Source organism: Triturus cristatus, chromosome 5_1, assembly GCF_964204655.1.
Source record: "Triturus cristatus chromosome 5_1, aTriCri1.1, whole genome shotgun sequence".
Taxonomy (NCBI): domain Eukaryota; kingdom Metazoa; phylum Chordata; class Amphibia; order Caudata; family Salamandridae; genus Triturus; species Triturus cristatus.
Genome location: NC_140587.1, coordinates 762,383,184 through 762,402,100, shown reverse-complemented (window position 1 = coordinate 762,402,100; position 18,917 = coordinate 762,383,184).

Here is an 18,917-nt window from a genome sequence, read left to right as displayed (position 1 = left end):
AAAGAGTACCTTAATGGATAACTCGATTGATCTTCCTATGTCGATATTTACTAAATCTAGCTTCCTTTGCCAGTTATTCTCCACAGAAGATAAGTCATATTTAAATTGATTAATAATCATTTGGTAGACTGGGCCTATTTTCTTTGCTTTCCTCATAGTTTCTAATATCTTGTTAGAGTTCATACAGGAATGAGTGAGAAGACCTTTCGATTATAAAAAACTCCGGATCTGAAGATACTTAAAAAAATGATGCTGAGATAGACCATATTTAGTTTGAAGAGCTGAAAATGAAGAGAATTGAGCATCTTCATATAAGTCTCCCAAAATCTGTATTCCTGAGAGGAGCCATTTTCTTATGATTTGGTCATGAAAGACGGGCGGTAAAGCAGGATTGTTAAACATTGGGGAGTAACAGCTAATTTCACCCAGACCAAGAATTTTTTTCCTGAATTGTCGCCAAATTGTAGCACAGGCTAAAATAATCTTAAATATGTTTTTTTTATAATAACTGGGTTCAATGATTTTAACTAAGCATTGAGGAGCCGCTTTGCCTAGCAGTATTCATAGATTGAGGGATAAACGGATTCTTCAGTGACAGTATCCGAAAAAAGGAGTATACCCATAAATCTTAAAGAAATAAGCCAATAATACAACCGAAAATTAGGAACCCCCCACCCCCCTTTCAACCTGGGTAAAAAGCACCATTTTAACGCTCGACGAGAGTCATGATACCCCCACAGGAATCTGAAGATCATTCTATCTATTTTGGTGAAGTAATATGCCGGGAACAAGAGTGGTATGGTTCGGAATAAATATAAAAACTTTGGAAAGATTAACATTTTAATTATATTGACTCGGCCATACAAAGAGAAGTGTAAATTATTTAATCTCTCCAGAGTTTTATTAGAAGAGTCCAAGACAGGCTCAGTATTTAGGCGTACAATCTCATCGACCTTAGATGAAATCGTTATCCCCAGATATTGGGCTTCAGAGTCAAAAACTAATTCATTAGGTCGGCCAAAATCAGAATGAATTAGTTGAGTTTTGGCTACATTTAATTTATAGCCAGATAACAGGCCAAATTCTTCCGCCAGGAGAATAATTTTTGGTAGTGCACGTCTAATGTCTATGGTAGTTACGGCAACATCATCCGCATAGGCGAAAATTTTAAATGAGTTGTTATTAATTATTACAGGACTAATATCTGCCGCAGAGGATAAATTACATAGATATGGTTCTAGATATATTGCGAACAATAAGGGGGAACAAGGACAACCTTGTCTAGTCCCCCTTGTTATCGCAAAGCCCTTAGAGAGAGAATTAGTTATTCTTATAGCAGCTTTAGGTTGGGTATAGAGGGCTTTAACTGCATTAATATAAGCAATGGGAAAACCCATCCAGAACAGGACAGACCATAAGAACTCCCAGGAGACCCTGTCGAACGCTTTTTCTGCGTCCAACAGGGCCACCGCAACTGGGGATTCAGAGGTCTGGGCCCAGTCTAATAGTGCTATTATTTTTTTAACATGGTCTGTGGTGTCTCTTTTCAGTATAAATCCATGTTGTCTGATGAACACGAGGGTCGGCATCAGTGGATTCAATCTATTGGCAAGAATTTGCGAGTAAATTTTACTATCAGTAGGAATCAGAGAGATGGGTCGATATGAGCCTAGTTCTTCACTGTTTTTACCTTTCTTTTTAAAAATTACTATAATAGCATGAGACCATGACTCAGGTGGGTTACCGGCGAAAGCAGAGCAAAAGATCTTCATTAGTTCTGACTTTAAAATTCCTCTAAATACTCGATAGAATTCTAGAGGAATGGAATCCGGGCCCATGGCTTTGCCGACCGCAAGACCGGTGATAGCTAGTTCGATCTCATCCCAAGTAACTGGGGCACTAAGACACTCCACATGTTCTGGTGGCATATCCAAAGTGTTAATCTTATCGAGATAGTGTTTTATGGTGAGATCAGATACATTGTCCGGTTGATGATACAGCAGTTGATAAAATTCATTAAATGCTGCCAGTATATCTTCTTTAGAAGTTTTAGAGCCCCCATTAAGATCTTGAATTTTGAGAATCTCATTGGCCGTAGCTCTTTGGCGTAATCTTTGTGCTAAAACTTTACCGGTTTGTTCGCTCAGTTCATAGCTTTCAGTCCGATGTTGATTATGGTGTAGAGCTACCTGGTCGGCTATATGCGCATAAACCGAGCTGCGTTTAATCGATAGATCGAGTTGTCACTATTCAATTTAATGCTTTCCGCGAGCCGATTCTGTGCATGTAGAACCATATCACAGTCCTTTTTAAATTTGTTCCGCTTATCTTTTAATTGGAAGTTAGCATATTTTAATGTCTATCCCCGTACAACTGATTTAAACGTGTCCCAGACTACTGGAACTGAAGCCGACTCATTGTTAATCTCGAAAAACTCCTGGATAACATTAGACATAAACTGAATATAATCCAGTTGTAAGAGTAAATTCCGCAGGAACGTCCAGGTTGATTTATTGCCCTGTCCAATTAATGGAAGACTAAGCTTTAAACAGAGAGGATTATGATCAGATAGTAGTTTAGGTAAAACTTCTAGCCCAATTTTATCCAAAAAAAACTGATATAAAAAGAAGTAATCAATACGAACAAATTTCCTATGCGGAGCAGAGAAAAAAGTAAAGCCATACTCATCTGGGTGAATAATATGCCAGGCATCAGATAAGGCATTATCTAATACCAGAGACCGCAGAGCCTTAAAAGACCGTGGCTTCAAACCTTTATATCTTGGATTTTGTCTGATGCTGAAGTCAGCCTCAATGTGTATATTGAGATCCCCACAAAAAATAATGGGAATACTGCTAAGAGCGAGCTCCTGATTTAAATGATTAAATAGTTCAGAGTCATCCAGGTTGGGGCCGTAGACTGAGTAAATCACAAATCTGTTCTGAGAAATTAAGAGTTCTGCCGCGGCCCAGCGGCCCCATTTATCAGCAGAGGTCTTGATTACAGTACCCAAATTCCGGCGCATGAGTATAGCTACGCCTCGTTTAATGCCTGTCTGCCTAGAAACTATTAACACATCCAATCCCAGATTCTTTAGCAAATCCCTTTTTTCCCAAGATAAGTGTGTCTCTTGAAGACAAAGTATATCTATCTGTAACAAATAAATCAATTTGGTCAGCATACCTCTCTTTTTCACATCATTAAGACCATTGACATTGAGAGAGCAGATTTTAATTATCCTATCCATTGGATGATGGAACACAGAAGAAGATTAAAAAATTGTGGTCTATCAGACATGGCTCCTTATAGAGTTGGAAACAAATCACAATAGCAAGAGATTTCATTACTTTGCCCAATATTGTGTCATTAGTAAACCAGCCTGAACAGCACTCCGTATCCTGCAAATAGTCAGTCATTATCATTATATCTTGCACAAATTTGACTGATGTTGAATTACACCCCCACCACCACCTCCACCCCACCGCATCCCCCCTAACACCCTCCCCCCACCCCAACCCACCTTATGAGGCACAGGGACAACCAGTCCCTGGGATCGCAGAGTGCCTCCCCACCCCCTCCCAGATGACCCGAAAAAAAAAAAAAATCAACTTAATCCAGCCAGCGAGCGATATCAATCCAACATAGCTATAATATTTTAAATAACATTTCTATAGAGAATGAGCATTAGGTCATAGAGAATCGAGGTATTCCTTTGCCAGAATTTCTGAAACAAAAAATCTTGTTTGATTTTTGAAAATAACTTTGAGTTTGGCTGGATTTTGTAAATAGACAGTGGCGCCTTTGCCTTGGAAACCTGCTATTAATTGCCTTAATTGCCACCGCTTAGTAACAGTAGACTGGCAAAAGTCCGGCCTGACGAAAAAACAGCAGCCATTAGCAGAACGCTTTTTGTCAGGTCTGGCCAGATCAAAAATAGCTTCTCTGGCTAAAAAGTTATTAAATCTGACCAGAATAGCTCTCGGGTACTCTCCTTCTTTTGACTTAGATTTACTTTGAAGTGGAGATCGATGAGCACGCTCAATGACCAACGGCCAGTCCCAGGAAGTAAGTTCCGGGAATGCTGCCAGAAAAAGTTCACAAATAAATTTCCGGATATCTGCTCCACCAAGCAAGATGGCGATCGCTAGCCTAGCGGTGTGAGCAGCCTCCCATCTCGCTCCCTGATTCCCTGACCCGAAGAAAACCGGCGCTGAAGGAAGACTCACTGGCCGATCCTGGTCTCACAATGAGCTTGCGATAGTATCAGCCGCACCTGTTGAAGCTGCTATCGATACATTATTCACCATCGTTCCCGGCTCCCCCCTCCTCGTCATCTCCGAATTGAACTGAACTGAGCTCACCGTGTGTGTGATTTCGACTCTATTGGCGCTGGGCTGCCTGTATCTCACACTAACTGTCCTCTATGTGGCTTCTCCTTGCTCAGCTTCCTCGGCTAAGATATCTCACCCGGCGTTTCGTGCTCTGGTGGGCTAGACATCCAGCGTCTTGCTCTGTTCTATGCTCATACATAATGCCGCCAAAAAACGCTAACCCGCAGGTGAAACCCCCAAACACTCGCAGCGGCAAGAACAAACACGTCCGTAGTAACGACGCAGAGGAGCCGGAAGCTGCTAACTCATTGCGTGGGACATTCAAAATTGGTGAGTTTACATCTGTTTCTTCTGCTAAAAAAGGGGGAGAGCCCTCGTGCAGGAGCTCTAATCAAACTGTACCTGCACTCTTTGAGAAACAAGCTGCCAAAAATGTTATTAATTTATGCACATTTGCATCGACTGTTTCTCTCGCACCAACAGACACAGGAGACCTGATCCAGCATGACAATACTGATAGTACTAATATCATTGTGGGCTCCTCACAGGCTACGGGGGTAGATGGAAATACTGCTGTTGTCTCTGTAGTCAATGACACTTTATTAAACCCTGCATCCGAACCAGAACTGATGCATTTCTCTGATCCTTTGCCTGTATCTGGAGCATCGTCACATAGCATTCTGGGATCCGTAGTCTCTAATACTCTGAATACAATTGCTGATGTTGGTACTGTAGGCGGTGAGCTACGGAATGCTACTACAAATGCTCTGACTAGCCCTATGACTATCTCTGCTCAGCCCACATTACTGTCTATTGCAACGTTGTGTCAAGAAACTGCCTTGGAGCCTAATGAAATTTATTTTTCTATGTGTGACCTTACATCCGATGAAAGCTTGGACAAGGATTGGGCTGATTATCCGGATGACAATAGCTCGGGAGAGAAGACGGGGGCAACTGAGACGTCACCTGACTCTAGCGTAACCGTAAAAAAACACAGGGTCAGAAGGACACCTTCATCCAGGAACAGATCCATGCTCGGAAGTGACTCTCTCTATGATATATTAGACAATGTTGGCTCATAGATCAGACACAAAAATGGAGATTGCCCGCACTCAAGGCACAAGCCAAAAAGTGAAAAATGCGGTGCGCCGTTTTACAAAATTCTGCACCGACATGACGGCCAGAGTCTCGGAAGCCGAAACCAGGATATCTACCCTCGAAGACGAAGTTGCCACACAAAAGCAGGAACTCGCCTTTGTTAAAGCACAGCGGGATGATGTCAGCTCCAAGCTTGCTGAGTTGGAAAACCAATCGCGGAGAAATAACTTGCGTGTGTTAGGAGTTCCCGAGAATTTTGGGAAAAAAATATCATGTAAAAAAAATTTTATGATGCAGAATTATTGTTATCAAGAATATTGATTGTTTTAGGTAAGTAATATCGTTGTAAAGAAAATCGTTGTTGTTAATATTGTTTTCAATAATATAGTTGAAAAATATATTGTTTTTAAAATTACCTTAATATGTTTTTGTTCATATATACATTTTATATGTTCTTAGTGTTTGTATAATTGTTAATAATATTTGTAAATATATTTTGCAATTTTAAATGATTTGTAATTGAAATGTAATTGCTAATACTAATTTATAATGTTGTCATGGGTTGCCAGGTTTGTAGGGGTATAGGATGGGAAGTAAATTAAGCCATAGTTAATTAACAATTAAGTATGAATTTATTATTAATTATTTAATTGATTATTATTTGTGTAGTAATACTAGTTCTAGTTAATTTTTAGGGGCAGGCTGCTGGGTTTTTAGGAGTATGGGGAACGTTAATTGGTAATAAATTAACAATAAAAAATGACTTTATTAATAATTATCTAATTGATTGTTAATTATGTAACTTGTGTAATAACTTTATATATTAGTTATATTTTAGGTAGGTGTAGTTGTGTTTGTAGGGGTATAGGGTGGGAAGTTAATTAAATAGTCATTCATTCCCAATTATTTATTTATTATGTATTATTTAATTGATCATTTTGTACTTTAAGTGATATTGAATTATTTTAGTTATATTTTAGTCCTGGCGCTGAAATGCAACAAGAAAAAAGAGAGAATAAGCTCACAGAATGAGAACGTTTTCAGCTTGGCTCCAAATACACTTTCACTAGAGCTATTGTGAACAAGCAATGGAAGGGAATTCCAAATAGTGGGATCAAGAAACAAAGAAAAGATCTGCCACTATTTTTTAACGATTTTGTTTACAGGGTGGACAGTTCTGAAATAAAGCTCTGCGAGTGATTAAGGGGGGTTGAATCTTAATTCTGGATTGAATTGGTAATCAGTAAAGGGATTTTAGACAAGAATTGATGGGACGTCTTTTTGGGAGTGTTGAGTACAAGACAAGCAGCAGTGCTCTGGACACATTGAAGCCTTGTGAGCAGATCTCGAGAGATGCACAGATAAAAGACATTTGCATAGTTCAGTCTCAAGGTAATCAGGGCAGGAATAATCCTCTTCTGAGTAACATAAGGAAGATATTTTAATAACTTTTTCAAAGATTTCAACAAGCGAAAATAAGTGGCTACTGTGACCCTTACTTAAAGTTTTAAAAATAAAGTAGAATCCAACAGAACCCCCAGATTTCTGGCCAATAAGGATAGAGTAGGAAATTGGCCCAGTCTGGGAGGCCAAGGAAAGGAAGTATCAATAGATGGTGTCCCAAAGAAAAGAATTTCAGTTTTTCCAGCATTAAGCTGTAAACAGCTGTTATGCTTTCAGTCCGCGACTGCCGTAAGACAGCCCTGGACATCACTAGCCACTGAATCATCAAGCTGTTGAAAGAGCATTATCAGTTGGGTGTCATCTTCATACGATACAATGTTCACACCCCATATTTGCACTACAGAGACCAAAGTGGCCATATAGCTGTTAAATAGAGTGGAACTTAAAGCTGAGCCCTGTGGGACACCAAAACTGATGGATCGGAACTGGGACATAAAAGGAGAAAGAAATACAGCTTGTTGTCTTTCAGAAAGGAAGGAATGCAGCCAATCAAAAGGTCTGTCCACTATTGCAAGCTTCTCCAGTTTCCGAAGGAAACTTTTGTGGAATACAATGTTGAAGGAAGGGGACAGATCTAATAAAACAACCAAATCCTTCCGACCCAGATCTAGATTGGTTCAATGTATTCAGAAACCTATATAAGAGCCTTTTCCATGTTGAATCTGGCAGTGGTTAGATATTAATATGTTCAACAAAACTGTTAATTTGGCTGTTCGCGAAATATTCCCACATCTACCTTAAAATAGTAAGAAGGGAGATAGGTCTATAATTGCTCAGAGTAAGCGGATCAGCGTTGACTTAAAAGGGGGACAATAAGTACCCTATTCCAGGAGAGAGGTACTACACTCTGTTCAAGGGATGAACTAAAAAGAAGAATAATACGTGAATTAATGTTGGAACCTGTCTTTGATAACAGAAAGGGGGCATGGGTTAAGAGGAGATCCAGATTTTATTTCACACCCAAATGTCTACTGATTCTTCAAGAGAGTTCATTTGGAATGATTGCCTCAGTGAGGGATGTGAGGAAGGCCCTATGGAAAGAGGTACATCTGACTGAACAAAGTGTTTGTAGATTTCTTCCACTTTGACATACAGGGTGGGATGTTATTTAAGTAATAATGAATGAATAAATATGTATTAATCACTAATTAATTAGTTCATTGATTATCAATTAGGTTATTTGTGTTATACATATTTATTTTAGTTATATTTTATGTGTGAACTGCTGGGTTTCTGGGGTTATAGTGTGGGACATCAATTAAGTAATAAATACATTCAAAAATTAAAGTGATAATTAATTAAGTTATTTAATATTCATGTAAACTGCTTAATTGTTTTTTAATTTTTATATATATAGGTTTGTGGGTGAGTTTTGCATTCGTTCTAAATTAATAGGGTTATTCAAATATGTAATGTGTTTGAAGTACTTTCCCTATTGTTCCACAGACTGGAGTACAAATAGGAAATGTAATCCCTTTGAAATACAATGCTTTCTCTGCTGTTGCACAGACTGGAGTGGGAATAGTAAATCTTGCCCCTCCAAAGCAGAGCGCTTTTCCTACTGTTGCACAGACTGAAGTGGGATTAGTAAATATGGCCCCTTCAAAGTCCAACGCTTCCCTTACTGCTGTACAGACTGGAGTTGGAATAGTATACATTACCCCTCGGAAGTCCAATGCTTTCCCTACTGTTGCACAGATTGGAGAGTGGGATTAGTAAATGTAACACCTCTGAAAGCCTACAATTTCACTACTGTGGCATAAACTGAGTAGGAACAGTATAGCTATTATTCCCAGACTTTAAGTCTTTTCTTAATATTGTTCAAATATATCTGTCATTATTTGTTTAATTTATAATGTTATATATATATATATTTATATCCATATATCTATATCTATATCTATATCCATATCTATATCTATCTCTCTCTCTCTCTATATATATATATATATATATATATATATATATATATATATATATATTCACTGAAAAAACCATAGGTTTCACACATGTTATAGTTAGCGGAAATTTTACTGATAAAAAACCAATGAAATTGCCCCGTTATAGTTAGTGCTGGCAACTATAACTCACGCGACCGCAATCCTCTGCTGATGCTAATACTGTATTTAGACACTTATTTGCCCATGTCTTCTTCCATACATTTTTAGCTATACATATATTACAAATATTTTTTTTTATAAAGACACATATGTCATCAGCAGAAGATTGCGGTCGCGTGAGTTATAGTTGCCAGCACTAACTATAACGGGGCAATTTCATTGGTTTTTTATCAGTAAAATTTCCGCTAACTATAACATGTGTGAAACCTATGGTTTTTTCAGTGAATTTGCAAGGTTTTTTAAATGCTAATTCCTAACTATAACGTGTGTGAAACCTATGGTTTTTTCAGTGAACTTGTACGGTTTTTTAAATGCTAAGTTACTTTACGCCATTCGAGGCGTGCGCGCCCACTTAACGCAGTTCGTTCCGTGCACGGTTTTTATCAAATTTAATAAGCCCTGTACATTTGGTGGCTTTCGGCCACCAAAAGCACAGGGGGTGGGGTCAATGTGGATAGTGTTTTTTTTATTTCGATTTTATAATTTCATGTTGCCAAAATTTAGTTTTTTTTCACATGAAATAAGCCCTGTACATTTGGTGGCCAGCGGCCACCAAAAGCACAGGGGGTGGGGTAAGTGTGGATAGTGTTTTTTTTTTTTTACCGTACGCGTACGGTAAGCGTACGGTAAGCGTAATCGGCGAAATTGCCGAAAAAAAAATAAAACCGTTTATGCTCTTGGGGGATGTTGGGGGACTCCCTCACCATGACTATGTGGGAGGGAGTTGTCAAAACAGCCCCGTAACATGTTTTTGGGCATCATGTTTGATAAATAACACTCAGTGCGAGAGACAAAATGGCGGACGCCGCTTCCTGGTTTCAGCCGATTCGAATGTTTACTAAGATCTAAGAGCCAATCAGAATCGCGCTCGCGCACGCCACCGTACGCGTACGGTAAGCGTACGGTAAGCGTACCGTAAGCGGGCTCAGATATATATATTGATTTAAAGGCTATTTTCTCAGAATCTACTGAACAGATTTAAACCAAACCTACAAAAGGCACTTCCTTGACCTAGGGACTACCTCTCTGCCAAATTTCTAGTAATTCTGTTCAGCCGTTCGGGCTGTAGCTCTGTCTAAAGGTCCTATGGAAAAATGCATGGGAAAAACGCATTTTGGGACCCCCCTTTTATCTCAGCCCCCGCTTGACGAATCCCCCCGAGACTTTCAGGGTAGGAGCGGAGCGTAGCGCCCCACCTATTTTGAGAAATTCGCGAGGATTCATCGACCGGCGCCAAAGTTATTCAAAATAGAATGTTGCGGATTTCCTATGGAAAAGGGGTCCTAACTATAACTACCTACTGGCGACCGCCAGTAGGTAATATATATATATATATTCACTGAAAAAACCATAGGTTTCAGGCACGTTATAGTTAGGAATTAGCATTTAAAAAACCTTAGAAATTCACTGAAAAAAACATAGGTTTCAGGGGCATTATAGTTAGCTGGACTTTTCACTCGTACAAAACCGTGAATGTGTGTTTTTTAGAAAATTAAATATGTTTTATATATGTATATCTCAAGGTCACTGGAAGAATAAATGGGTATATAAGTGTCTAAATTGATGATTTGTTTTTGAAAAATTGATTGTATAACTGACTGATTAAGTGTATCTTAGTGAATACATGGCTTAGTGAGTAATGTTTAAATATGTAAGTATCAGTCTCTCACTTTGTGTATAAGTGGCTGTATGGGTTGGTGAGTAGCTACATGGGTGTCTATATAGGTTATTAGTTGGTTTTTTGAGTATCAGTATGAGTGTCTGAGTGTCTGTATGTTTCGGTGGGGGGTATTACATAGTGCATAGGTGCATGAATGAGTGACTCACTGTTTGTATGTGTTGAAGACAGCATGTGTGCAGGACTGTATAGGTGGATGAGTGTGTGCATGGGTGAGTTAGTGAGTGAATTACTGTCTAAATAGTGTCTTTATGAGTAACTACATATGTTTTAAACTAGTATATGTGACTATTGGTGTATATAAGTGAGTATATGTGAGATTGAGAGATTGGAAGAGTTCCTGTATGAATAAGTATGTGTTTCTATAAGTGATTGTTTAAAAGACTAAGTATGTGTAAGTTTCTGTAGAAGTAAGTGTGGTGGTGTGTGTATAGCTGTATATGCAAGTAAATGGATGTTTGATTCTTTATTAGCATGAGTGACTATGTGTGTGAGTAACTCTATCGATGAGTGGCGTTGTGTAACATCATGTATAGGTGTATGAGAACATATGATGAGTGAGTATATGTATGAGTGACTGTATAGGACTGTTGGTGAATGAGTGGATGTATATGTGGATCTTAGAATTACTGAATAGGTTGTTGTAACTGGTATTGGTATGTCCATTGTTTTGAACATTTTAGTTTCTATTTTTGAATGTGTGTATCAAAGGTTATATTAGGGTGAGAGGAGGTCTGCCACTCTATCACAAGGATGATGTAATCAGTGATGTCATCAGTAATGTCACTTGAGATGTCATCAGTGATGTCATGAGTGATGTCACTGACCATGTCATGAGTGATGTAATATGTGACGTCATCAGCATTGCATTGCGGGCGCGCGAGTTATAGTTAGCTGAACTAACTATAATGGGGGAATTTCAATGGTTTTGTACGAGTGAAAAGTTCAGCTAACTATAACGCCCCTGAAACCTATGGTTTTTTCAGTGAATTTCTAAAGTTTTTTAAATGCTAATTCCTAACTATAACGTGCCTGAAACCTATGGTTTTTTCAGTGAATTTCAAAGTTTTTTTAAATGCTAATTTCTAACTATGCCTACAGAGATAGGACATGTGATGAAAAAACACACAGAAAGAAAAAAAAGAAATGCTGAAAGAAGCAACAGAAGTCCTCAAAGACGAAGAAAAGTGCAGGAAGAAGGATAATGTGCAGAAAGAACAAACAGAAGAGCAGAAAGAAGCCTTGTTGCAAAATCATCCCGTACCCTCAACTTTTTCAGACAGATACTGGTGGTAACTGAGTCTGACTATTCAGTCCTACAGCCAGTGCTATGTTAAAAGACACTCAGAATACAGTGAAAACACCTACATACACTAGGGAACACCATGCGTTGGGATCCCCCTGTGATTAGCATGACCTGCTCTGTAAGCCCCTAGTATATAATAGGGCAGGGGGATTAAAACTACCACTTAAAACGCACCACAGGGCGTGTTTGCACACGTCACCTCAGGCCCCGTCCCCTCCCTTCCCCACTGTGTAAACACGCCCTGTGGCCATTTTAAGTTGGGAGATTAAATCCCCTTGAATACTGAGGGTCCCTAGGGTCCAACTAAACCACTAGGTACTTCCAGTAAGTGCCACAGAGCTGCGTTGCAGAGAGATGTAAAAAGGGGCACGGCCTAGACCACCTCTCTGCAACGCAATGCAGTGGCGCTTACTGGAAGCACCTGGTGGGCTAGTTGGCCCCCAGGGTCCCTCAGGATTGAAGGTGAATTATTTCCCCAACTTAAAATGCGCCACAGGGCGTGTTTGCACATATCACCTCAGGCCCCGTCCCCTCCCTTCCCCACTGTATAAACACGCCCTGTGGCCATTTTAAATTGGGAGATTAAGTCCCCTTGAATCCTGAGGGTCCCTAGGGGAAAAATAGCCCGCTATGTAAGTCCAGTAAGCGCCATTGCAGAGAGGTGTAAAAAGGGGCACGGCCTGTACCACCTCTCTGCATCGCAGAGCAGTGGCCCTTACTGGAAGCACCTGGTGGACTAGTTGGCCCCCAGGGTCCCTCAGGATTGAAAGGGAATTGTTTCCCCAACTTAAAACACGCCACAGGGTGTGTTTACACATGTCACCTCAGGCCCCGTCCCCTCCCTTCACCACAGTGTAAACGCGCACTGTGGCCGTTCTAAGTTGAGAGATTAAATCCCCTTGAATCCTATGGACCCCTGGGTCAAACTAGCCCACTAGGTACCTCCAGTAAGCACCACAGAGCTGCGTTGCAGAGAGGTGTAAAGAGGGGCGTGGCCTCAGAACACCTGTCTGCAACGCAGCTCCCTGGCGCATACTGGAGATACCTGTTGGCCAGGGGGCACGTTTGCAGAGTGCTGGAAGGAGGGGGTGTGGCCTCCGGCACGATGCCGGTCTATTATTTATTTTATTTTTTTAAGAAGGAGGGCTGTGTGGCCCCCCTTCTTTTTCTAATTTATTGGCCCTGGGGACCCCATCCCCCAGGGCCTGCGCCCTATTTATTTTTTTTGAAGCAAAACAAATTTGAAAGGGGGCCCCGGGGATCCTAACCACAGGGCCTGGCCTTTTTTTAAAAACAAATTCTTTAGGAGGGGGGCAGCGTTGCCCCCCTCCTCAGGACACTTATGACACCGTGGACCCCATCCCCAGGGGCCGGCATTTGTTTTTTATTATTATTTTTTAAAATATATTTATAAAAACACCTAGGACCTGCTGGACAAACCGTATGTACCTATCACCATGACGTTTTGCGTGCTATTCATTTAAAAGGCGACTATGCATACAATGAATCCACGTGGAATGTACTTACACCGCTAGTGAAGCTCTGACGTGTCTGACGCCCTACCGTGCCTAATCCTGGCGCCCCCGCCGGTGGGTACTCTCCAAGTAGACACCCTTGTCGTTTATTTATACAAACATCGGTAGCTATTGACGGGCACATTTAATACACACGCACACCAAGCCATTCAAAGGGAATTCGACAAAAATTCGACAAAAACTATGCAAGAAACCCCCCTCACGGTAAATAAAACACACATCCACCACCGGATGTGTAATATTTTTTATTTTACTCTCTGGAAAGGAGAAAAAACCTCACTTGAGAGTCACAAGGCGCTCCTGGCTGAGCCCAATGCTGTGTTACACCCACCAGTGCCCGCCGAGTGCCGCACACCTCCGTGTTGTATTCCAACAGCTAGTGCGTATACTATGACACTCTCTAGCCCATGTGCACTGTAACACCACGCCGTGAATATGTCATGCCACACTTGCCTTCGCAAGGGTTATATTGCCCCATCTAACGTGCCTTCCTCGATGCCTATGTTATAACACACAGCGCTATGCCATACATATTACAATCTGGAATATATATCTTTTTCACAGTGCATATGCAACGTTACACTCCCCAGCACATATTTTATATTACAACTTTAGACACTAGTTAGGTTACACAACACTGCCTTGTGCATATTACACTCCAAGGCGCATATCGCATAGCACGCGCTAGTGCCTGTGCTATCTTGCACTCTCCAATGAATTCACGCCCCGGTTCATCTTATATCACATTTTTTGGTGCATAGTTTATACCATACACTATATCTAGTTTTCATTTTCAACCATGCTCTCAGGACTATGTTCTATATAACACTGCGTTCACCTACCCTATTCACGGGCATTACATTTTGCTATGGGGGTGGAGGGTCAGGGGGTGTTTCTGCCAAGTTAGCCCGGAGTCACAGTCACAAACGTCCTCTTCTTCCTGAATAAAAGTGAGGTAATGCTGCATACTTGTTCATATTTTAAGTAGTTCGCACAGACACACATTTTAAAAACAATAAAGTTCCTAATAACGACCTTCGCTGAACAGTTAGCTTGCTGCCCCATCCACCTCCTCCCTATCCTCTGTTGTCTGAATCCATGGACTAGCCTCCTCCCTCCTGCCATGCATGGTCTGATGTGCTGCCACTGCCCTCCATTTAGCATGATGTACCAGTCCACTCCTCCTGCCCTCTATTGGACAATTCTATGCCCCATCACTGACCTCCTGCTGAGCCTCTGTGCTTAGCTTGCTGCCCCTATTCTCCTTCCCCCTGCCCTCCGATGTCTTTGTGCATGCCCCTGCTCCATCCTTTTTGCCCACCATGTTCCATGGACCTGCCACTCCTATCTACTCTAAGTATTCTGTTGAGCTGCCACTCCCCTCCCACCTGCCTAGCATTGTCAGAAGACTGTAACCTGTCCCTGCCTCCTCCACCCTTCCTGTCCACATGCCATGCCCCTATCCACTTCCTCCTGTCCTCCATGGTCCATTTTACTGCCACACCCTTCTGCCCTCCCTGGTCTGTTGTGCTGCAACTGCTCCTCCTGCCTGCCCCGTGCGGTCTGTTGTGAGGCCCCTTCCCCTGAACTCTTTTGTCTGTGCCCAGGTCCTGACCCTCCCTTCTATCCTCCATGGTCCCTTGTGCATGCCCCTCCACCCCCCTTCTTGTCCATCATAGCCATTGTGGTGTCACTAACCCTCCCGCTTGCCATGCATGGTCTTCTGTGCTGCCACGGCCCCTCCCACCTTCCCTGTGTGGTCAGCTAGCTGCCCCTGAACCCCTCCCACCTTCCCTCCATGGTCTGTGTGTATGCCATCATAGTCTCACTGTTGCTCTCCATGATGTGTCTTGTTTCTAGTGCCCATCCTGCCTGACCTACACAGTCATCTTGCTGCTCCTGCCCTGCCCCCTTGCCCCCAGCCCTCTGTTTCCATGTGCAGACCCCTTTTCCCTCCCTCCTGGCTTGTCTGTTCCATTATAATGCCCCTGATCCGTCCCTCCTCCCCTTTATGGTCTGTTATGCTGCAGCTTTCTCTCCTGTCTGTCCATTATGGTCAGCTAGCTACCATTGCCTCTTTCCCCTCTGTTCTCTGTTGTCCATGTGCATGGTCCTGTCCCCTCCCTATTGCTTTCTATGTATTGTTGTGCTGCACTCCCGTCCCGCATGCCCTGTGTGGTGTATTGTGCTGCTGCAAACCCTGATGCCTGCCCTGTAGGGTCAGTTTGGTGCACCTGTCCATGTCCCTCCTGTCCTCTGTTATCCAAGTCCATGTCCCTACCCAAATTCCTCCTGCCTTCCATGATCCAATGTACCATACTTGCGAACATTTTGAACTTGGTAAGAGGGAGATTTTGAACAAAAACTGGGGTATTGATTTTCCCCTTTGAGTTACATTGAAAAAGAGGAGATTGAAGACAGGAGTCAGATCAAATAAAGCCCATTTGAGCTTAAAAACATTGGACATTTCCTGGCTGAATCGGGTCTGTTGGCATGTATGGTTGTACTACCACTTCCTCTTCCTTCTGCCCACAATGGTCTATTATATTGCCACAGCCTCTCTTGCCAGTCCTGTATTGTTGGTTTGTTGCCCCTGCCCCCCTTTCCACTGCCCTCCATAGTCTGTTGTGCTTCCACTGCTCTTCCTGCCTCCCCAGTGTGGTCAAATTGTTGCCTCTGCACCCTCCTACCTGCCTTCAATTTTCAGAGTCCGTGCCCCTGGCCTCTGCCTCTCAACAGTATCCTAATGATCAACTAGATTGCTAACATTCAATATTTATTACAAAAGTGTGGAACGCCTGACGTCATCTTGATGTAATCAAAACTGTAATACCTAGAGCATTTCCTTTAGAAATTACATATATGAGAGGGTCTTATTTGCATCAAAATTATGGTTAATGCTCTAAAAAACTTGATTAAATGTTGCACTTACGGGAGAGGATGTGGTGTTACTTCCAGAGCTGCAGACTTTGCAATTGGGGAACCAGGTTGGAGTTTCTGCTTCAGCTCAACATTCTGTGATTCTGGTCAAGTCACTTAATTTCCCCATGTCTACAACCAAAATGAATTTGATCTTGTGTGATGTAACCAATGCTCATGTAAAGCACTCCAATACCTGACAAGTCTGCACTATATAAAACTGCAAAAACATAAAAAATAAGTGTTTTTCACACTTCTGTCATTGGGTTTCATGTGGGCTACATCTGGGTGATAACAGAATTTTGCTGCTGGTATTAAAAGTGCATGTTTCAGTCTGCAAGTCAGACTTTTTTAATGAAATAAAAGAGGATTTGAAAAGTCACTCAAAATGTGCCCTAAATTTTCTTTCTTCAGCACTAATCATAATTTCTATGGCAAAATGAACCCCTCACTGTGTTCCTTTTTAAATTAAATGTTTTAAGTGTTACCAGTTTATTCCAATCAAGATGGCTTCAGGTGTGCCATACTTTTGTCATAAGTAAGACAGTAAGCGCTCTAGTTGTTCTTAAGAACACTCTGGGACATTCTGTCATTGGGCTATTCTTGGGCTACATCTGGGTGATATTTGGGCTACATTTGGGCTCTTTTGTCTATGGTGGCCATCTTGGGAGACTTATTTGTTATGAAGTTTCCTAATTTCCTCATTTACTGCAGTCTCCTCAGTAGGAAATACTTTCAGTTTTTTACTTTGGTTCCATCAAGATGGCATTCAGATGTGTCACACATTTGCCATAAATTCTGAATGTTAGCACTCTAGTTGCTCATTAGATCACTGTAGTAAAGCTACTGCTCACCAAGGAAGTCTGCTGCTGCTATTCAAAGTGCATGTTTCAGTCTGCATGTCAGAATTTTTTTATGAAATAGAAGAGGATTTGAGAAGTCAAAATGTGCCCTAATTTTTCTTTCTGCAGCACTAATCATAATTTCTATGGCAAAATGAACCCCTTCATTTTGTTCCTTTGCAAATTAAATGTTTAAGTGTTACCACTTTATTCCAATCAAGATGGCTTCAGGTGTGCCATACTTTTGTCATAAGTAAGACTGTTAGCGCCCTAGTTGTTCATTAGAACACTCTGGGACATTCTGCCATTGGACTATACGTCGGCTCAATCTGGGTGATATTTGTGCTACATTTGGGCTCTTTTGTCTCTGGTGGCCATCTTGGGAGACTTATTTGTAATGAAGTTTCCTAATTTCCTCATTTACAACAGTCTCCTCAGTAGGAATTTGTTAGACCTGTCAGCCCTTTGGGTGGTCCCTCCTCATCATTATTTATTTTGTCCCACTTTTGCCTCAAACCCTGTTTGAATTTTTCCTTTTTGGGAACCACCAGACTTTTTCGTGTTGCTGCAGATTCAGGGAGCCATTTTATCTACCCCTGAAACTTCTGTCTGAGGGCCTGGAGCACAAAATGGTGGCCACCTGTGACATCACCAGCATCCACTGGAACCTACCAGCACCTTCCAGAACATTCCAGAACCCTGTGACCGTTGGAGGCGGTTTAGAATGTTGGGAAGCTAAGACAGAGAGTTGGCAGTTGGAGCTGGCAGTTGGCACCTGACTGGTGAAGAGAGAGGAGCAGAAACCTGAAGGAGGAAGGAGTGAGGCAGCAGGGGTGGAAACTTGTGCCTGGAGTGGGGTCCATAAACCCACCCTTGATACTAATCCCTACTGACTGAGCCCAGCCTGGAGCCCTGTGTGGGAAGAAGCAAGAAGAACCATCTTAAGGACCTGGACAGCAGGAACAGGCCTTAGAAGTCAAGAAAGCAAGTACCTGACCTGGATACTGGTTTCCCTGGAGCCGGACGTCGAGTAGCCTGGAGACCTGGAGCCTGAGGTGGAGAAGCGGCGCTGACTGGAAAAGCAGACGTCGTACCCAGAGCCGCCAGAGATCGTGAGAGGGCGCCGACGGAGGACGTGAGGAGTACCAGAGGTCGAGGAGGAAGTCACCCAAGGTTGAGTGAGCGGTGTCGACGGGGGAGTGAAGTCCGCCCTCCGGAGTCGCCGGAGACCGAGGTGAAGTGTGCCGGAGGTCGGGAGTGGAGATCGCACTCCGGAGTCGCCGGAACCTGAGAGAATCGTGCCGGAGGTCGGGAGTGGAGGTCGCACTCCGGAGTCGCCGGAAACCTAAGGAGAGGAGCACCGGAGGTCGGGAGTGAGGATCGCACTCCGGAGTCGCCGGAAGTCGACATCGAGCCAAGGCCGGCCGACGTCATCGAAGCTGAGGTCGCCATCGGACCGGAGCCGCCCGAAGTCGACATCGAGTCAAGAGTGCCCGACGCCATCGAATCGGAGGTCGAGATCGAGCCGAGGCCGCCGACATCAAACCGGAGCCGCCTACCGGCGTCGTCAGGAACTGACATTGTGCCGAGGCCGCCGACGTCGAACCGGATCCGCCTCACGGCG